The sequence below is a fragment of the Mirounga leonina genome, unplaced genomic scaffold, assembly GCF_011800145.1.
Source record: "Mirounga leonina isolate KUSES-001 unplaced genomic scaffold, KU_Mleo_1.0 Mir_165, whole genome shotgun sequence".
Classification (NCBI taxonomy): domain Eukaryota; kingdom Metazoa; phylum Chordata; class Mammalia; order Carnivora; family Phocidae; genus Mirounga; species Mirounga leonina.
The window spans coordinates 30,771,110-30,793,959 of NW_023270415.1; the positions used below are offsets into that span (position 1 = coordinate 30,771,110).

Consider the following 22,850-nt stretch of genomic DNA (forward strand, 5'->3'; position numbering starts at 1 on the left):
GATGAGCTGTGTGTCACAAGGGAGCCTCTCCTGTGTCTACCGACACAGAGGGCATAGACGGATTCAAGTAAGAATTCTGGCAATTCATCCTTCAGCAACTTAATTTTGAGCCACTTGCAGCTCTGTGAAGGGTAACAGAGGAAGTTGGGCAGGTCCAATCCACATTTCCCTGAGCCCCGCTTCCTTCATTTTTTCTACAGCACGGAGGGCTGGCCTGCCCACCTTCCCTTCCAGGCTGCCTCAGGCCAGGAGCTGCTCCCCACAGGGAAGGCAGCCAAGGCCACCCAAGATTCATCTGCCTGCAGGGGGTCATGTGGCCAAGGCACTCGTGGCATTTAAGTGGATGGAGGCTGGCTGAGTACTTCCAAGGGAAAGGGCAGAGAAGGAGGACGCCTGGTGGCACAGGGAGCCTCTCTAATGTCCTCACAGTTCTGTTCTGGCTCCAAACTTGCATACTCCACTCAGCAAAACACAGGCTTGGCTTAAGCAGAGCCTCTCCTCTTAGAAGGCAGTTTAGTGACCATATCTTGTTCCTTGGGCATTTATTTCCCTTTGGAATCTTATCTCAACCCACCCCCCATGCCAAGCCACTTCTCAAAGTATTCCTCTCAATGGTTAACAATTTTCTCTCTGAAAGGAATTCCAGGGATGAAATTTTCTCCATCCTGAAACATTCTCAGTGATGTTTTATGCACCCTATAGAGTGATATCCTGGGAAGTGCCCTTGCTAGCCTACGGATCCAAATATGGGATCAGCAAAGAACAGACTTTGTCTTCTTTTCATTCATGGGTCTAGGACCCACTTCTCTTGTCTCAGCCCAGATGATAAGAGGTCTGGTTCCAATGAAGTCAATAGTAATGTAGTGAAAAACAGTTCTTTCCACATCTGCTTCACCAGGTACCATCTCTCTTTTGCCATATGCCTTCTCTCTGCAAGTATATATATATATATATATATAAAGGTGGGATGGGAGGACTATTGACCTACCCTTTTCTGAGGCCCCAAAAAGATATGTCTTATATGGTAATATAGACTATACTCTTTTTAGAAAATTCAGCATCTGATGCTCTGTTCCTGGGAGTTCAAGAAAGGCCTGGGTGAGCATTGCAACACCACTGCTACCTATTAGGGAGAGAAACTCTAAAAGGTTATAATTCATCTGCATCATGAGGTGATCAACTTCTATAGTCTGGTCCAAGACAAAGCAACTTAATTTCTGAACTATTGAACGATAATTCATGAGCAGAAAGGACTCCTGAGTGGTACAAACAATTCTTTGTAGGAACGTAAGTGTCGGCCATCATTACATGGAAAAATGATATTCTCTGTTTATATATCTGTTCTTTCTCTCCCTCCATTCTCATCCCCAGCCAAGCCACAACCTTTTTTCTTGAATTCATTTGAAAAAAAAATCATGAAAAAATTTTTACAACAAAATCTTTTCTCACCCTCAGCTATATTTATATACAGCTGCAGCAACGGTCTCCCAGCACAATGAGATAAAGACTTACAAGAAAGAATGCCAACTGAAAGAAATGAAGAAATAACTAATTGGGCACAAATGCCCCACTCTCTTCCCCTCTGGCAGATAATCACTCTTATGCTCTATCTCCCTCATACTTGTGCTAAGGATTTTCTTAGGAGCTGTCCACCATACCTCTAAACTTATGAGAAGATGCTGGAACAAAGTCCCAAACTAACTAAACTGAAAGAAAAAATTCAAATGCACATCACCTTTCAGTCACAGTCAGGGCACTCCTGGCCTTATTTTGTTTGCCTCAGAAGAGTTGTTCGACATCCTAGGTATTAGGTGGGCCATCCCTCTGTCAGCCAAACAAAACTCATCTGTGGGATTGTATTCAGACAAGGGGGATGCAACTTTGCAAACTCAAACCATCAGCTATCTATGCAGAATGTTACAGATTCCTTCCATCCCATCTTCCGTGTTCCTCAAGATCTCTATGGCAGACCCTGTGCCAGGTTTTATTAACATCATTATCTCATTTAATCTTCTCGGCGTTTTACAGAAACACACACTTTGAAAGATTAGGTGACTTTCCCCAGAGCATACAAGCTACTAGGCAATAGAGCAAGGACAGGGCCGCTGTGACATTAAAGTCCATGCTTTGAATCTTATGTTGTGCTGCTTCTCCACAGTGAGTGGGGAAATCAATGGTAATCCTCCTTGATGAGCTGACACTCAGCTGCTATGTCCTCAGGGTGCTATTGTGACCTGGAAGAGCCAAGCGAAGTGGAGAGTCCTGGTCATCTTTCCCAGCACAAGTCTTCGCTTCCCATCCATGAGTGGATCATGTGCCTTTTTTGAGAACTTGTCATTATTCTTCCCCAACCCCCAGAAGCAATGAAGTTTGATGGAAAATTGGCAGAATGTTTTCTTTCTAGTCCCAGTCTACCTTTAGTGGCTGTGAGATCTTAAGGAAGTCATATTCTCAATTCCAAACTTCTAAAATAGAGCAATCATCTCCCATTCTTCCTGAAAGAATCAAATGATAATAGTGTGTATGAGAGTACTTCATAAATGGAAAAATATTCTATGTGATATTCCAGTTCAAGTTTAAATTCCAAAAGTTGGGTCAATGTATTAGTTAGCACACGCCCTCTGGCAAAAAAAAAAAAAAAAATTTAAATTGCATAAACTAATTTTGTTCCTTTGCTAATATTGTAGCTAGTGTTCTAAAACGTATTGGTGGTTAAAATGCTGATTTAACAAAAGATGCAAGTTTTGGTAGAAACTAAGATGTTGTCAAATGGGTTTTGACCATTGTGGTTTGTTATGTGGTTCTGAAGCGAAGCCAGATTAAATTGTGATGAGGTCAAGTGGAGATGCACAGCATGAAACCCTGAGGCTGCAAGAGCTGACATCTAGAATAAGAAACAGTTTGATTCCACAGTGTTCTGAAGGGAACAGGTGACTTAGCAATTCTGTCTTCATTTCCTCTTGGTGTGGACTTAGCACTAAAAGAGAGCACAAACTGGACCTCTGTCTCCTTTAATCTGGGTCTCCATCAGATTAAGGAGATTAAACTGGAGACTGCAGACACAGGGAAGTGCTAACTTCAAGACCAAGTAAGCAGTTGCAAGCTATCACAGCTCACTCAGAACCCAATTTATCCCAAGGAGTTTTTAGAATGAAATATGTTCCTTTAACTCTTAACTTAAAAAAAAAAAAAAAAAAAAGGCAGGCTTTTACTAGTTACAGAAATCTTCCATCTGGGTGATAACCAGAATTTTCTTTACTATTACCAAGTGCTTTCAAATATCATATCTTACATGAGGAAGGATTATTCTCTTTTTATAGATGAAAATACTAAATTTCAGAGAGACTAAGCCACATAGATAGTAACTGGTAGAGGTCAAATGTGAACCTGAATCTTCTTTTTCAAAATATCTTAAGTGTTTTTCTATGTGTTAGTCCTTTTAAATTTCATCAGTGAAATTCTGGGGTCATTTAAAACCATGGCTTTGAAATCAGTGACACAACTAACAAACCCAAGGCAAATGCTCAATTTTCATAAACCACTTATTGTGGGTTTTACAGGATAAAACCAATTTGCAAGTTTATTTCCTGTTGTTCTCCCCACAGTTACTGAACTTGTCACAACACACATCAAAACTTTTCTGTTACTGTTTTGTAAAAAATTCCATATGACTCTAACATCGTCTTTTAAATGCTGAAACTAACTTCCCTATGTATGTGCTGTCTCTTGACTCAGAACATAAGGTTTTTTAAGAACAGGGCTATTTTTGGTTGGTGCCAGGGTTGGGGAGTGGAAGGGATGGGAGGCAGAGGATTTGGGGTTGAGCTCTGGTCAGGTTAACTCAGGTGTCCAGAAGAGGGCGCTGGAATGTCCATAGGAAACCTTTAATCTCAGATGTGCAGAACGTTTTTGATAATAATTAAAATCGTACCATGTTTTAAACTTGCATATGCCTAGGATAATGTTTATAAAACATTAGGCGACTCCAATTACATTTTAGAATTATCCACACCAGGCACTTACTTCTGAGAAGTAAGAAATATTCCCAAGTTACCATGTCAAACAAACACGAAAAGGAGCAGGGAAGGTTTGTGTGTGTGTGTGTGTGTGTGTGTGTGGTTTTTTTTTATTATTATGTTATGTTAATCACCATACATTACATCATTAGTTTTTGATGTAGCGTTCCATCATTCATTGTTTGCATATAACACCCAGTGCTCCATGTAGAATGTGCCCTCCTCAATACCCATCACTAGGCTAACCCATCCTCCCATCCCCTCCCCTCTAGAACCCTCAATTTGTTTTTCAGAGTCCATAGTCTCTCATGGTTCGTCTCCCCCTCCGATTCCCCCCCTTCATTCTTCCCCTCCTGCTATCTTCTTTTTTTTTTTTTTTTTAACATATATTTTATTATTTGTTTCAGAGGTACAGGTCTGTGATTCAACAGTCTTACACACTTCACAGTGCTCACCATAGCACATACCCTCCCCAATGTCTATCACCCAGCCACCCTATCCTTCCCACCCCCCACCACTCCAGCAACCCTCAGTTTGTTTCCTGAGATTAAGAATTCCTCGTATCAGCGAGGTCATATGATACATGTCTTTCTCTGACTTATTTCAGGAGCGGGGAAGGTTTGATGAGGAATTATAGACAAACTAGCCAACTGTGCCTTGACCCACAAAACTGCACGTAGCCCATTAGGAGCTGAATCTGGGAACTGTCTGATATTAATGAGCAGAGAATCAAGAACATGAACTTCCTGCCAAGTCGGGCAGGTGGGGCCATTACAATTACTGTCTCCTGATCAGCCTGCTCACAGGTTCAGACCTGACCCTGCTTTTCCAGGGAGGGGCTCCCCGGGACAGGCAATCACAGACTTGGTTCTCTGACCCCATCCAAACCCAAGATCTACTAGAGAAGACCTTTCATCTCTGCTGTGGATTTCTTCATTGAGAGACCTGAAGAGTCCTCCGTATAAGACATTCTACCCTAGACCAAGAGTGAGGTAAAAACAGGGAGGGCCACAATCTGTTTTCTAAATGAATACTTTCCCCCCAATCAGTAGGTGTCTGCAGGAGTGGCTAAGATTCAGGGGCTCAAATTGATCAACCCCAAGTGGGTTCAATTTAGCTTTATTTTTAAATTATATCCTGATTTCTATCTACTGGAGTGTGTACAGGAGGAGAAAGCACAAGAAAATACCAATAAAAAAGAACATCGAGTAAAACAAATCATATATCCAGAATAAGAAAACAAACAAGCCAATTAAAAAGTACGTACTGCAATGAGCACTGGGTGTTATACACAAAAAATGAATCATGGAACTCTACATCAAAAACTAATGAAATACTATATGGTGACTAACATAACAAAAATAAAATAAAAGCAAAAAAAAAAAAAAAAAAAGGATATTTCACCAAGAAGTGTGAGGAGGTGCCTGGGTGGCTCAGTTAGTTAAGCATCCAACTCTTGATTTCAGCTCAGGTCATGATATTAGGTCATGAGATCAAGCCCTGTGTCAGGCTCCCTGCTCAGCATGGAGTCTGCTTGAGATTCTTTCCCTCTGCCCTTCCCCCTGTTTGTATGTGGGCTCTCTCGCTCTCAAAATAAATAAATAAATCTTTAAAATATAAATAAATAAAACCACAGTGAGATACCACTACACACCTGTTAGAATGGCTAAAATGAAAACAACTCACCATTCAGCATATACGCAAAATGTAGAACAATTGAACTTCTTAAGCATGCTGATGATGACATAAAATGGTACAGCCACTTTGGAAAACACTTGGGCAATTTCTTTAAAAAGCAAAAAAATACCCCCCCAAAAAAATACACCTACTATGTAATCTAGCCATTCCATTCCTAAATATTTCTAAGAAAAATGAAAGCATCATGTCCATATAAAAACTTGTTCATTAATATCTAGTATTCGTAATTGTCAAAAACTGAAAACACTCCTAATGGCCATCAATTAGGTGAATGAACAAACTATGATATATCTGTACAATGGACTACTACTCAGCAATAAAAAAGGAATGGGGTGCCTGGGTGGCTCAGTTGGTTAAGTGTCTGCCTTTGGTTCAGGTCATGATCCCAGAGTCCTGGGATCAAGTCCCGCATTGGGCTCCCTGCTCAGCGGGGAGTCTGCTTCTCCCTCTCCCTCTACCCTTCCCCCCTGCTCATGCTCTTTCTCTCTAATTAATAAATAAAATCTTTAAAAAAAGGAATGAATATTAATATACACTACAACATGGATAAATCACAATGTAATTAACCTTAGTGAAATAAGCCAGACAAAGAAAGTGTATATACCACATGAGTCCATTTATATAACATTCTAGGAAATGAAAACTAATGTGACATGACAGAAGGTAGATCGGTGGCTGCCTGGGTATAGTTGGTAGGGATGGGAGGAGAAGGGAGGGATAGCAAGGGGCAGGAGGAAACTTTTGGAGATGATGGATATGTTCATTATCTTTATTATAGTGATGGTTCCATGAGGGTATATAGAAGTCAACTTTTCAAATTGTATACTTTAAATATTTGCATTGTTTTTAGATATCAATGATACCTCAATAAAGCTGTTTTAAAAATACCATGAACAGTGAAATGTTTCCTTTTCTTCTTTATTTTATGCAACAAAGTAATATGTATGTCTGCAAAAACTAATACTAGGCCTCATAGTGAACAATAGCAATACTTTATGTACAAATGTCTCTTCAATCTACTTTTTAAAGTAAACTGTTTTTCAGAGTATTTTTCTTTCTTCAAAATTTTTATTTAAATTCTATTTAGTTAACATACAGTGCAATATTGGTTTCAGGAGTAGAATTTAGTGATTCATCACTTATGTACAACACCCAGTGCTCATCACAAGTACCCTCCTTAATGCCCATCTAGCCCATCCTCCACCCACCTCCCTCAGTCAACCCTGTTTGTTTTCTATTGTTAAGAATCTCTTATGGCACGTATTGAATGGAGTACTGTGTGTTATATGCAAACAATGAATCATGGGACACTACATCAAAAACTAATGATGTAATGTATGGTGATTAACATAACATAATAAAATTAAATTTAAAAAAAAGAATCTCTTATGGCTTGTTTCCCTCTTTTTTTTTCTCTCCTTTCCCATATGTTCAGCTCTTTTATTTCCTAAATTCCACGTATGAGTGAAGTCATATGATAATTGTTTTTCTCTGACTTATTTCGCTTAGCATAATACACTCTAGCTCCATCCATATCATTGCAAATGGCAAGATTTCATTCTTGTTGATGGCTGAGTAATATATATTATATATATAATATTACATATATTAATATTACATATATAAGATGTATACCACATCTTCTTTACCTTTCCATAGTTTGGCTATTGTTGATAATGCTGCTATAAACATCAGAGTGCATGTACCCCTTTGAATCTGTATTTTTGTATCTTTCAGGTAAATACCTAATAGTACAATTGCTGGATCGTATGGTAGCTCTATTTTCAACTTTTTGAGGCATCTCCATACTGTTTTCCAGAGTGGCTGCTCCAGTTTGCATTCCCACCAACAGTGTAGGAGGGTTCCCCTTTCTCCGCATCCTCACCAACATCTGTCATTTCCTGACTTGTTAATTTTAGCCATTCTGACAGGTGTGAGGTGGTATCTCATTGTGGTTTTGATTTGTATTTACCTGATGATGAGTGATGTTGAGCATCTTTTCATGTGTCTGTCAGCCATCTGATGTCTTCTTTGGAAAAATGTCTTCTGCCCATTTCTTAACTGGATTACTTGTTTTTTGGGTGTTGAGTTTGATAAATTCTTTATAGATTTTGTATACTAATCCTTTATCAGATATGTCATCTGCAAATATCTTCTCCCATTCCATAGGCCACCCTCTAGTTTTGTTGATTGTTTCCTTCACTGTGCAGAAGATTTTTATATTGATGAAGTCCCAATAGTTCATTTTTACTTTTGTTTCCCTTGCTTCCAGCAACATATCTAGTAAGAAGTTGCTCTGGCCAAGGTCAGAAAGGTTGCTGCCTTTGTTCTCCTCCAGGACTTTCATCCATTTTTAAATTTCTTTTTGTGTATGATCTAAGAAAATGGTCCAGTTTCATTCTGCATGTTGCTGTTCACTTTTCCTGATACCATTCATTGAAGTGACTGTCCTTTTTCCATTGGATAGTCTTTCCTGCTTCGTCAAAGATTAGTTGACCATAGAGTTGTGGGTCCATTTCTGGGTTTTCTATTCTGTTCCATTGGTCTATGTGTCTGTCTTTGTGCCAGTACCATGCTGTCTTGACAACCACAGCTCTATAAGATAGCTTGAAGTCTGGAATCATGATGCCTCCAGCCTTGTTTTTCTTTTTCAGGATTGCTTTGGCTATCGGGACCTTTTGTGGTTCCATACAAATTTTAGGATTGTTTGCTCTAGCTCTGTGAAAAATGCTGTTGGTATTTGGATAGGTATTGGATGTGTCAATTGCTTTGGGTTGAATGGACATTTTTAAAATGTTTGTTCTTCCTATCCATGAACATGGAATTTCAGAGTCTTAACTATAGAAAACAAACTGATGGTTACCAGAGGGGAGGTAGATGGAGGATGAGTGAAAAAGGTGATGGAAATTAAGGAGGGCACTTGTGATGAGTACCAGGTGTTGTATGGAAGTGTTGAATCACTATATTGTACACCTAAAACTAATATTATACAGTATGTTATGTAACTGGAATTTAAATAAAAACTTAACAAATAAAATAAAACTTTTAATCATTCCTCAGTAAAAAAATAAATAACATAAGCTGGTTTTACTACCTTTGATTTTAATTCTTTAGTATTATTTTTCTAACTTTAAATAACAGACTTAAACTATTATTCTTTTCAATTTTCCAACTTAAGATTCTCTAGAAGTCATATCACCTCTCCCTTTTCTCAACTTCCTTTTATCATGTTATTTCTTAGATTTCCTCAGTTTCTCAAAATCTTGACATATTTTTTTTTCTTCATGGTCAAACATATTTTTCCACACAGTTTTTTGTTTTTCTTCATCATGTCTTTACTAACATCTCACAATGTATAGTCACAATACCTAATGCTTGGAAACCACTTCTTTCTTCTTCTTAAGACAGTCTTCCTAGAGTCTACTTACTTGATTTCCTGGTTTGCTATTCAATTATCATGCAAAGATTTCTCTTCTTTGTCTCACTAACTACTGTGATAGTTCCCAATTCTTTCTATCCCATTTCTTTTTCATGGTTTCTACTACTATCTTGCTGGATTATGCCCTCAAGTAATTTATGAAAATGATGCCTGGCACCTAAAGTTTCTGAGTCCTTCCGTATTGAAAATGGCCTTTATGCTCTTCCTAGACTTAATTAAATTGACTAGAGGAGAGAATGCTAGGCTAAAATTATTTTTCTATGAACATTTTACTTTTGAAAAGTCTAATGCACCAGTCTGATTTCTTCTTCTATGCAGGTGATCCATATTTTTTTTTAATCTTGGAAGAAGTTTCTATTTTATGCCTTATCTTTAAAAGTACTGAATTTTCATGAAGTTATATCTTGATGAGGGTCTTTTTTATTCGATCTGCTCATCACTCAGTGGATTGCTTCCATAAGAAGGTTCTTTAGCTCTGGGAAATTCTCTTAGTTCTTTCATTATTTCTTCTCCCTTGATTTCCCACCCCCTTCCCCACCCTTTTAGTTTTGTTTTAATTCTTTTCTTTCTGGAATTCTTACTATACAACTTGTTGATATTTTGGCTTGACCTTCTGTTTTTTTTTTAAGATTTTATTTATTTATTTGACAGAGAGAGAGAGAGAGAGCTCAAGCAGGGGGAGTGGCAGGCAGAGGGAGAGGGAAAAGCAGGCTCCCTGCTGAGCAAAGAGTCCAACAGGGGGCTCCATCACAGGACCCTGGGATCATGACCTGAGCCAAAGGCTGATGCTTAACCAACTGAGCAACTCAGGTCCTCCCTTTTTTTGTTTTCTGATTGCTCAACACTTATTTTATGAATACGACATCTTCACATTTCTTTTTTTGACCATAAAATTTTAAAGTTTAATTAAATCTATCTTCTTACTTCTGATTTTCTTACTTTATTAAGTTGATTTTGGCCACCTGTAAATTTTATATGTAGTTTTCTTGATGTTCATCTTTTTTTTAATGTTCAGTTAGCCACTGTATAGTACATAATTAAGTTTTTGATGCAGTGTTCAATGATTCATTAGTTAAGTATAACACCCAGTGCTCATTACAGCATGTGCCCTCCTCAATACCCATCATCCTGTCACCCCCTCCCCTTACCCCCCCCCCCCCTGAAACCCTGAGATTGTTTCCCCCGGGGTCCATAGTCTCTCATGGTTCATCTCCCTCTCTGATTTCACTTCTCTTTAAGGACAAGAAATAGAGTTCACAGATTCAAATTTTTCTTTTGTTCTCTAAATTACCAGTTACTTTCTATTTCTTTTTCTTGGTCTTTTAAACTGTGGATTTTCTTTATATATATATAGTGATGTTTGGTTGTTCTTTTATATTTATATTTTATGTTTTCTATTTCAAGATAACTGGTGTAGGTTTTCTTTTCTGCTGCATATGTATTTCACTTTCCCACTAGGGAAAGCTCCATGTTAGACTGAATAGGCAGAAGGCTCCTAAATGTAGAGAGCTTAATAATATCTACCATAGGAGCCTTGATTCACCCCAGACAGTTCTTTAATTCTTTCCTAGAGAAGAATTCTAAGGTCAGAGGAAGGTGTGTAGGAGAAGAGTGTGGGAACCAATTGACAAAGTCATTTTGTAACCAGATTTTGAATTAACTCCTGGGGTTTTTTTTCAACTTTTTATTTGAAACAATTTTAGATTTACAAGAAATTTCAAAAATAATACAGATCATTCCCATGTACACTTCACCCAGATTTCCCCAATGATAACATCTTACATAGCATTATAAAAGCCAAGAAACTGATATTGGTACAATACTATTGATAATCTAGACTTAGTCAGATTTTAACAATTTTGCACTATTCTTTTTTATGTGGCATAGTTCTGTGAAATTTTATGATATGTATAGATTAATGTAAACACACTAACAGGATATAGAGCTGTTCTGTCACCACCAAGAAGTATGCTTCATGCTACCCTTTTATAGTTGCCTTCCCATCCACCCCCAATCCTAATCGATTCCTAGCAACTACTGCTTTATTCTTCACAATTATAACTTTGTCACTTCCAGAATGTTATATAAATGGAATCATACAGAATGTAGTTTTCTGAGATTGGCTTTTTTAACTCATTACAGTGTCCCTGAGACTCATCCAGTTATTTGCTTATTAATAATGTGTCTTTTTTATTGCTAAATAGTGTTCTATTGTATGGATTACCACAGTTTGTTTATCTAGCCACCCATTGAAAGACATTTAGGTTGTTTCCATTTTGGAGCTATTGCAAATAAAGATGCTATGAACATTTATCTATAGGCTTTCATATGAACATAAATTTTCATTTCTCTAGGATAAATACCCAGGAATGTGATTATATAGTCAGATGGTAACTCCATGTTTAACTTTTAAAGAAACTGCCAAACTTTTTCAGAGTGGCTCTACCATTTACATTCTCCAAGTAGTGTATGAGAGATTCAGTTGCGCTGCATCTTGTCAGTACTTAGTATTATCAGCAGTTTTTATTTTAATCATTCTAATAGGTATATGGTACTTTAATTTACATTTCCCTAATGCCTAATAATATAGAACATCTTTTCCTGTGCGTATTCACCATATGTCTATCCTCTTTAGCAATATCTTTGGTCCAATCTGTGCTTGGATTGATTGCCTTTTTTCTATTGTTTAAAGAGTTCTCTCTGGGGCACCTGGGTGGCTCAGTTGGTTAAGCAACTGCTTTCAGCTCAGGTCATGATCCGGGAGTCCCAGGATCGAGTCCTGCATCGGGCTCCCTGCTCAGTGAGGAGTCTGCTTCTCCCTCTGACCCTCCCCCCTCTCATGCTCTCTCTCTCTCAAATAAATAAATAAAATATTTTAAAAAAAGAGTTCTCTCTATATTCTGGATATATATCCTATCGTTTAAAAAACTGAAGACTAATTTCTAAAATGGGGAAAAAGAAACAATCTCTAGGAAGGATTTTCAAATTAAAAATGTGTTTTTCATTTGCTTCCTTATTTTCTTAGCCAAGACACAAAATATTTAGATTGACAAATATGCCCTGAGAAAATCATCAGATAAAAATCTCTTTGAAAGCAAATGTCATTTATGATGCAATTAATTCTTGATTCTCATTTGTCTGGCAACTGTTAAGCATTTTTCAGGTGAAATATTATACTCTTACTGGCATGTTACTAATTATCTTTAAACACCTTAATATTATTAATGACCATGTTCATAAATACATTTTGATTGAGTTATCTTGAATTAGGATAAAAATGAGATGACTTTGACAAATGAACAGAAGTGGAATTTCTTGAGAAATTTCTTTGATAATATGAAGTCAACTATTTGAATATATTTCAACAATAATCTAAAGATGGGCTTCTAACCCTAAAGAAAAATATAGAAATGCCTATTTTATTTCTATTTATTCTCTTTAATAGGCTGGAAAAACCTGGAGTAACAGTTGTTTCCTAGAAGCTATTTCACAAAAGGAAACTGAGTGCTCTTCTGAAACAAGGCTGAGATATAAACACACTGATTTAAAATTTATTAAAAAAAGAAGAAGAAGAAGAAGAAGAATGTAGGGCTCAGACTACAATTTCCTCCAGAAATTTCTCAGCTTTCTCCACAGGTGTTCTCAAAAGGCTATGACCATCTCACATTTCCATTCCTCCACCTGCATTCCCTCCCATGTCCTCACATCATGGTACTGAGGTCAGTTTTCCAGCCATAGCGGGGCTTCTGTTGGCACCTGCTGACATCACTCTCCCTGGGGTTGTCATAGCCACACAAATGCTCTGTTCTGGCAACTGCTGTTTTAAAGTCAAGGAAATAACTTTGTTTGGCTTAGATCAAACCCTAGCATTGGTAAACACCAGGAGTTCTCAGCAACAGAGCTATTGACATTTGGACAGGATAATTCTCTGTTGTGGGGGATGTCTTGTACAGTCTTGGGAAAGAAGAAAGTCCTGCCATTTGTGACAACAGGGATAGAACTTGAGGGCATTATGCTAAGTGAGATAAGTCAGACAGAGACAGACAAATAGCATATGATATCACTTATATGTGGAGTCTAAAAAAGCCAAACTCACAGAAACAGAGTAAAATGGTGGCTGCCAAGGGCTAGGGGGTGGAGGAATTGAGGAGATGTTGCTCGCAGGGTACAGACTTACAGTTAGGAGATAAATAAGTTCTGGAGATCTAACACACAGCATTGTGATCATAATCAACAATACTGTATTATATACTCCAAAGTTGCTAAGAGACTAGATTGTAAACGTTCTCACCACAAAAAAAGAAACACTAATTATGTGACATGATGGAGGTGTCAGATAATGTTACAGTGGTAATCATACTGCAATATATAAATGTATCAAATCAACACACTGTACATCTTAAACTCACACAATATTATATGTTAATTAACCCTCAATTTTTAAAAAATAAAACATAAAGAGCATTTTCCATACCCTGAAAAAGAAAGAAGCATATTTGAGCATAGCTTGATTGACCCAAATTCCCAGTTATACTCAAGTTAGGTCCTAATTCTTAGAATTAATATATTTGCAAATTCTAAGATTCTGATTATAAGTATGCTTAATTTTTTAAATTTAAATTTAATTAGCCAACACATAGTACATCATTAATTTCAGATGTAGTGTTCAACAATTCATCAGTTGTGTATAACACCCAGTGCTCCTAGTATGCTTGATTTTTTTTTTTTTAAGATTTTAAAAATTTATTTATTTGACAGAGAGAGAGACAGCGAGAGAGGGAACGCAAGCAGGGGTGGGTGGAAGAGGGAAAAGCAGGCTTCCAGCTGAGCGGGGAGCCCGATGCACGGCCTGATCCCAGGACCCTGAGATCATGACCTGGGCCAAAGGCAGACGCTTAACGACTGAGCCACCCAGGCGCCCCTAGTATGCTTAATTTTTAAAAGAAAAATTTTAAGAACCTGAATTTGCTGCTACTTTATTAGTTCAATGTATTAATGCTTAAAATGGAAACTAATACAATTATATATCTTTAGATAATTTCTAGTTTACTTTTTTAAATTTATGGCAACTCCTAAACATAAGCCAAAATGGTGATGATTGACTTTAAAACTTAACATCTTTGCTCTGAATATATTATCAACAAAATGAGCCCATTAAATAAAACTGTTCCTTGGATTCCAAGGGCACTGATCTATTCAAGAACTGCTTTGTTGGCCCTATACGAGTAGACAAACATTTAATGTTGGCTAAAATATAGACTTATCACAAAAAAGGCAGGAAAGACCAGAATCTAGTCTCCCTTGGTTGTTTTAGGACTCACCCCATGGAAGAAGTTCTGTTTCCCCATTGAGTATCCAGATATTGGCCACAGTCTAGTCCCTTGGAGGTTTCTATTGTCCCAGAAAAGCAAGATTCTGTCAACTTCCCCCAGATGCACGCTGGGTACAAATCCTGCTTATGCTGACCCTGCCCCACTGTCTCCTTGCAACAGGCCTCTGTGCCCAGATTTCTGAGTTTGGCCTGAAAGAGAATATGTAGTAAGGCAAGGGACTTTAGTAAAACACACAGCAGAATAATTTATAGAGATATTAAATTCGATCTTATTTTTCCTATAGTGTAAGACTCAGGACAGAGTGCAAATTTTTTTCTCTCTTCCTTATGCTTTTTACCTAAGCAGTTTCATCCCAGAGGCTTCTGGTATTCACAGGGAAGAAACAGTAGGACCTTTTTTTGACAGCTTGGCCTGGAAGATGCCCTAGAGCAAACCTCTAGGACCAGGGCAAGAGGAGGTGGATGGGAGCAGACAGACTGAGAAGGGATAGGTTTTCAAGAGCGGTAGAGACCCGAAGTCTCTTCTTGAGTAGAAATGCTGAACTCTAATGGGGGAAGCCAACAAAAACACATGAAGGCTGAGTTGGATACCAGGAATGAGGGAGGAGCCAGCTTAGATGGGCTCTTATGCCTCTACTCAGTCGAAGGGGGCTAGAGCTGCCCACCTGCAGAACTTGGATGGGGGGAGCATTAACTGTGATCAAAAACACCTATTGCCTAATGCCCTTAATTGTGAAAATACCCTCCTGCTTGACCCTCAGGAAGGGGAAAGAATTCCCCAAACCTGACTAGGATCAAAAAAATAAAGCTCACAACCGGACCAGATATAATTTGATTTTGAACAAATAAGGGAATGTGACATTTCTTAGGCCCAAGTATTATGCAGCAAATCCATTGTTACTACAATGCCTCACCCGCTCCAGTTGCTTAGGAGTTTCAACCAGATGCCTTCAGGGAACATTAAAAAAAAAAATCTCTTAGCAAATATTACTGCTTAAAGTGGGTAGCCGGAAGGGCTTTCAAACTCATTTAACAGAATTACACAATTTATTATTTATTTATGTGATCAGTAGAATTAGACTCATGGAAGCTAAACCTTACAAATCCCATTTCACATGAGACAGAAACTGGGTCCTAAGAGAGCTCGGAGGTCATAACTCTTGGGTTCTAAGAACCGAAGTGGAGGACTGGTGTGGAACACTCCACACGTTATGCAGGAAGACATGATTTGGTGTAAGCCTCTCCGGGAGAATCAGCTCTGGTGTTGTGAGTAGTACAGGATGGGCTGACAGGCAATGTCTAGAGACCAAAGTACAAACAACAGATGAGTGAAACCTGATTTAAGGTTGAGCCTGAGGACAGCAAGAGGGAGGAATGATTCAACTGTAGTCTTTAAGGTGATATTTTTCCCTTTAAAATAGGGTTTTGCAATATACTAGATTTCTGATACTTCATTGGAAACTTCATAGGATTTTGTGCATAGATTTTCCAAACGCTTGAGAAAATTCAATTCTACAAATGTTCACCAGGTCTCTACCATGTATAATGCATTATAGTAAACACATGGGAGAGAGAAAAAGGTGAAGAAGACACAGTCCCCTCTTACAACTTAGTGGGAGAGATGGAAACAAACATAAATCAGTCTAACACAAGAAACAGCAGTTCATATATTAAAAGAAAGTAATATCAGTAGCTAAGATTTGTTGAGAGCTTTCTAAGATCTGAGCACTAATATGCACTGCAACAGTCTAAGGGATGTTTATAGATGAGGGTACTGAAGTCCAGAAGGGTTAAGAAACTTGCCCAAGGCCATATCACTAAGAAGGGTAGATCTGGAATTTGAACCCAGAGATACTGACCCCAGAACTCAAGCTGTTAAACTCTGCTCTGAGATACAAGTTATATGTGATAGTAGAATGGGGCAAGAAAAGGCTAAGTCATTCATAGAGAGGAAATCAGGAACCAATAAAGACTTCTCGATCCTTCTTTTAAAAAATTGTTTTTATTTATTTATTCGTCAGAGAGAGAGTGCACAAGCAGGAGTGGCAGGCAGAGAGAGAAGCAGGCTTCCTGCTGAGCAGGGAGCCTGATGTGGGACCCTAGCTCAGGATCCTGAGATCATGACCCAGGCTGAAAGCAGACGCTTAACTGACTGAGCCACCCAGGTGCCCCTTGATCCTTCTACTTATTAGGAGAAGAAGCAAAACGGGCAAGCTCTGATTAATTTCATTTTCAAAAGCAAATGCATTCCTTTTGCTTATTTATACTCCCTATATAAGCCAAAATGTTATTAGATGTAAGAGTCCTTGAAAGAGAAATCTGTCATTTAATTATTTTGGAAACCCCAATATTTTTCACATATTTTCCCCCATAAATTTACATTTTTCCTTATCCCTGCAGTGAAAGTATAATGTTCTTTTTACTATGTTTTATTTTTTTCCAATATGCTTCTTTTTGTTTGTTTTTATTTAAATTACAGTTAGTTAACTACAGTTAGTTTACATTACAGTTAGTTAACAGGGTAATATTAGTTTCAGGTGTAGAATTTAGTGATTCAACACTTCCATACAACACACAGTGCTCATCACAACAAGTGCCCTCCTTAATCCCCATCACCTATTTCTCCCATCCCCCTTACTGGGTTTTATTTAGAATAATGTAATTTTATTAGTCAATCTTTATGTCTACAATTAATATGATGTCTTTGAATACAAGTAATATGTTGCATTACATTGCTCTCAAACAATCTAAACCCTTCACGGAGCCCTGATCTCTTCCATTTTCCATTTTCAGGAGACCTGTATCAATAATTTACTATAATGTGTATTTAATGGAGGGAAGGACTAAACAAAAAAGAGTCTGTGACTTTTCTAGCAGTGTAGATCACTCTCTAAGTGAGATTGGAATAGAACATGTAACTTCACTCCCAGTCTTGGGCTCAAGCAACCTGCCACACCAAGTGGCAAAGTAAATGAGGTTTGGCAGAGCTGATGGAATAAAATTAGGAACAATGCAAACAGTCCCCCCAAAAAATCAGCGTACTCTCTCTAAAATCCTCCCTAAGAGATTTGTCATGTGGAGATTATTCACACCCACAGTAGCCACTTTGTAGGTTTTCTCATTATAAAACGTACACTTCTTCGTCTTCGACTCAGTTGTACGTTACACCACAATGTTGTGTCATTTGTACCATGATAGATTTTGCTAGAATGGGAGCAAGCAAGGAAGGGAATGAAAAAAATGAAGACCTTTAGTAACGGAAGTCTAGGAACTCGATCTCAAAGTGTCTGTTTTAGTCGGGTCAACTCTCATTTTGGAGCTTCAGAAGCTGGGCATGTCCAGGCTCACCAGAGAAAGACATGTTGGTGTGAGCTTGCCTTTTCTGATGGCAGGCCCAGATTGCTTATGATTGAACTCATTCCACAATTGTTTCCAAAGGGGGCTGAGTCTTTAGTCGCAATAATAATCCTGAAGCCAAGCTGCAGAGCTCTTGGCCACTGATTTTGCAGCCTTAATACAGTTGGGTGATTTTCCTAGGGCCTGGCAGATGAGCAGTTGTTTCCCTGAGTGGGCTCGGTGAACGTCCTGCCTGATAGGGGACCATCCCAGTGTCTAGGATAAGAACGACTGTTTACCAGAGGAGCATGAGCAGCTCTGGGATGGAGGCTCCTAAAATCCTGTCACTACAGACTTTCTGGCACCAGAGAGCCTCAGAGGTCAAGGGTCCAGCACCCAGAGAAAGCCACTCACTATATTAAGGGAGCCTTGGGGCTGGGCTCTGTGTTGCTGTGTACTTTGGGGTTCGAGCAACTAAGAATTAGAGAAGTTTCCTGTTTGGAGAGGAGGGAGTGAGTGAGCTGTGACTTCTCAGTCACCACCCAAGTGATGGCACCACAGGCAGGAGACACGAGAAACAGGCCTGAGGTGCTGGGCTGAGGCACATAGAGGGACAGTGGGCATCAAACAATAGTTAACAGCTGAGGGCCATGCTTCTCCACTTCGGAGAAGGTCATCTAGACCCTTAAGGACACTCAGTTAGCTGGACGCTAACTGACTAGCAAAAGATATTTATCTACATCCACACATGCGCACACACACTTTGCAGATGTGATTTCAGAATCTTGAGATAGGAGGCTATTCTGGATTAACTGAGGGAGTGCTACATGCCGTCACAAGGTCCTTGTAAGAGAGAGGCAATGGGAGATGCTCACACACATACACAGGAGAAGGTGACGTGAAGACAGAGATTCGAGTGATGGGGCCACAAGCCCCTGAGCACCAGCAGAAGCTGCCAGAATTCCAGCAGAATCTGGAAGAGGCAAGGAAGTGGTTCTCCCCCAGAGCCACCAGAAGGAGCTGGCACCTGCTGACATTGTGGTGTTGGTCCAGTGACATTGCTTTCAGACTCTGGCCTCCGGAACTGAGAGAACAAATTTCTCTTGCTCTAGATCACCTAGTTTGTGGGAATTTGCTCTAGCAGCCACAGAAAAGGAATACAGGTTATTATCTAATACAACTTTATTTATCTACACCTACAAAGCCCGCCACACATAGTCAGGATTCAGATAGCAATAGCCCAATGAACCACAGCGGGGACTAGAATAACACTGACAAAGATGGCTCAGAGTACCTGAAAAACACGCTCCTCATGCTCTGAAATAAAGATGGACGTTCTGAAGGAGTGACAGTGAGTTGTGTGTCATGTAAATTCTGCTAACACAGCCCTCTCCATATGCATGAAGGCATACTGTTATCCCCAGCCCCCAGCCCCCAAGAAAACTCTGTTGGGTGTTTCCTATCAGTGCCTTTGAACCACTCAGCACTTACCCTAACACAGAACTTCAGTGTGTGTGTGAGTTGTATGTTTTTAATTATTTCTCCTTGTCCTATGTATTGTATTTAAGATTACCAAGAGTTTTAGGAGAGGGAAGGAAAATTGCGTTTTGCAAGCTCAGCGTATCAGTTTTAACATCCTCTTCATTGGACATATGAACCAAGTTTTGAGACCTGCCCCCAACCTTGGCCTCTGACCCCCTCTTTGGGCCCCCTCTTTGGGTCTGTTGAAGGCAGTTTGAGGACCATATTAGAATAGTTTGTAATCCCTAAATTGCTATAGCAGTTGTTGATTTTATTGCGTTTCTGGCTGTTTTCAGGAGACCCTCTCGACTTGAATGCTAATTTTATCAAACCATGTGAATGCTCTTTTTTTTTTTTTAAGATTTTATTTATTTATTTGAGAGAGAGAGAATGAGAGAGAGTGAGTACATGAGAGGGGGGAGGGTCAGAGGGAGAAGCAGACTCCCTGCCAAGCAGGGAGCCCGATGCGGGACGTGAATGCTCTTTCTGTCTCACTCCTAAGCTATCAATCTCATTTTGCTACTTAGTTCCCAAGCTTGGAAACTATTTCTCTCCCTCCTGAGCCTCCCTGCCTGCTTTTTCTTCTCAGAGGTCAAAGGCATTGTTTTCTAATATGGTTATAAAATCTCAGATTGTAAAGCCCTTAGCCCCCATTACCTAATTGCCTTCCTTCCCTTCACTTCATTATAACATGTCTCTCCTCAAACGGTCCTGAAACTTGCTCACTTCCAAAACCAGATTTTTGCATATGCGTCTCTTCTCTTTCTATCTACATTACTCTTTTACACTCCCATCTGGTAGCCATGAGTCTACTTAAACACATTTTGAACTTTTTAAAAATTCTACCTTGCTGTACATCTCAGGATAATGCATCCTATAAGACTCTTCCTTACTAAGTAGAAGGGTCAAAAGGCTCTAGAGTCATCCCTGAATTTTGTCAATGAGAAAACGAGGTTACATCATTGGCCCAAGTGTTACAGCAAGTAGCTAAACACAGACCCAAAGATCTGGATTTTAGGTAGGTCATCTGACTTGGGTTCGGAAAGATTTGAGAGAGCACGTTTATCGTATTGGTGAATAGACAAGAATGCAAAGGGAGGCTCACTCAGAGCTCTTAGCCTCCCTGACGCCATAACTCACGAGAACCCAACAAAATGAAGTTGGCAAGATAATAACGGGAGGCGCCAAGGTTGGGGGCACAAGAAGCCAGGTGTGTGTCTTAGCATGCCAGTACTCGATTTCTGACTGAACCTGAGTGAATGCCATCTTCCTTTTTTTTTTTTTTTCCTAAAATGTGTTTAAAGTAGACAGTTTTTAGGAAAAAATGTTGGGGTTTGAACATACAGTGATTTTGATTTCTTCTAGTAGCTGCCTCCATACATATGGTATGTGTACTGGTTATTGGGTCCCTTCATGATTATGGGCCATAGTTTATAACTTCCAACAAATTTTGGTTATCACAGAAGTCTTGTTTCATCTTTTAAAGACTCACTTCTGTTCATTTCTAAAAATTAAATTACACATTTAAAGAAGCTTTCCCCCGTGTCCCCAGCACTGGCTAGATCCAAATACTCAGTTCCTGTGTTTTTCTTTGGGGGAGGGAGCATGGTCTGCTCTTTGGGAAGCTTTCCCTTTACCCTCCTCTAGCTGCTGGGTCCCCCCAGGGTCCTGCGAAGACTAGCCGTCTCCTTACTTAACTGGGAGGCTGCAGTTGTTTCCCCTGGTCCACCACAGCTGCTAAGCTGGACTGTGGTCATTAGGGGTGGACAGTGGCTCCAACCTGCTCTCCAAGCTTTCCGGGCATTGCTGGTTCATTCTTCAGTGTGGCCACCTCCGCTGCTGACCACCAGCTGACATTCACATCCCCTTCCTCTGCCTATGCCTCTTTGCTGCTTTTGCTTGGTTTCCTGGCAACTCGATAGCCCTGAATCTCCTCTTCTCTCGGCAGCTGTCTCCAGGCAGGACCTGTGGCACCCATCATCCTCACCTCCCGGAAACCCCAAACAGCGCTGACTCCCCTCCTTACCTGGCAACCCTGTGATGCCAAGTCACTCCAGTTACCTTTCCCCCTGCTTAAGGAGAATGGGACAAGTCAACAAGTCCCTGACTAAGCAGACATCCAATTAAGTGGGAAAGTGTCCATTTTCTTTCATGCAAGGCCAAGGCTTATGAGGATTCTCTTGGCACCTCCACTTCTCTGGGTTTGGAGGAGCAAAGCATCTGACTCTCTGCAAACTGCACTTCCTAAGATGTCTGCCTTCTCCCCTCTGAGCAGCATCGTACTCCTTGATGAGAGAGCCAGATCCTACAGGTATGTCTCTAGTTAACCTTTGGGGAGGTAGCTGGCTCGCACACAGATGCCTCCTTGAGTTTGGAATTTGAATCATAGAATGACTTCTGTTCATAGCTTTGAGTCACTGAAATTTTAACCAACAGGAAAAACTCCACACAACATTGTTGTCTATACAAAAATAATAAAATAAAGGCATTTCTAAAACTGTTCTTACTGTGATAATTTTCATTTAAGTAGTACCGTGTCATACCTGAGAGTTCCAGGAAGACCCATAATTGTCACCTGAGGAAGGAGCCTGGGATTCATCCGTGCAGCATGCAGAGGCCACATTTACCAACAATCCCTCCAGCTTAGAGGATTACCAGGCTCTGTGGGAGATTACTGCTCTATTTATGCTTCTTGTCTCATCATTTCAACATATGTTCCACACTGGTTTAACAGTGACCATTTACACTTTACAAACTCCACCCGTGAATATGAGGGAGAAGGAACTTTTAACAAAAAGCAAAATATTCCAGCAACCCTTAGTTTGCTTCCTGAGATTAAGAGTTCCTCAAATCGGGGGCGGAGCAAGATGGCGGAGGAGTAGGAGACCTGGATTTCGTCTCCTCTCAGGAATTCAGCTGGATAGGGATCAAACCATTCTGAACACCTACAAACTCAACAGGAGATCGAAGAAAAGAATAGCAGCAACTCTCTGAACAGAAAAGCGACCACTTTCTGGAAGGTAGGACGTGCGGAGAAGTGAATCCGAGGCGATATTCGGGAGGATAGACAGCGGGGGAGGGGCCTCCGTCGGCCGCTTCTGGCAAGTGATAGAGCCGCGGAGCACAAAATCGGAACTTTTAAAAGTCTGCTCCGCTGAGGGAAGTCACTCTGGTGGCCAAGCGGGGGGTGGAACCCTCCGGGACAGTGTGGTCTCGGGACCCTCGGGGTCCCAGAAAGACCGGGGGTGCCTGAGGGCGGCAGAGCTCCCAAGTATCGGAGCAGGGAAGCCGGCTGCAGAGGCGGAGCCCAGGCGCGGGCTCTCAGCTCGGGGTGGCCATAAACCGGGATCCGCGGCACAGTCGGGCCCCTGCTCCTCCAGCAGGGACCCAACAAGCGGCAGATCCGGGGAGACTCACCTTCCTCCCCAGGGAGGAGCCGCGCGGGAGCGCACCGCAGGGATCTGCTGGGTTTGGAGACTCCAGACCGGGTCGGGTGCCAGAGATAGAA

At 40.1% G+C, this 22,850-nt stretch overlaps 1 protein-coding gene across 1 annotated transcript in view; it reads right to left on the minus strand.

The window, feature by feature from the left end:
• The window catches only part of FABP12 (fatty acid binding protein 12), a 53,903-nt gene extending 31,711 nt beyond the window's left edge, over positions 1-22,192 (minus strand). Inside the window, exon 1 of the mRNA XM_035011432.1 lies at positions 21,886-22,192. The gene's annotated coding sequence lies outside the window, so the exon portion shown is untranslated. The remainder of the gene's footprint in view (positions 1-21,885) is intronic.
• Positions 22,193-22,850: the final 658 nt, after the last annotated feature.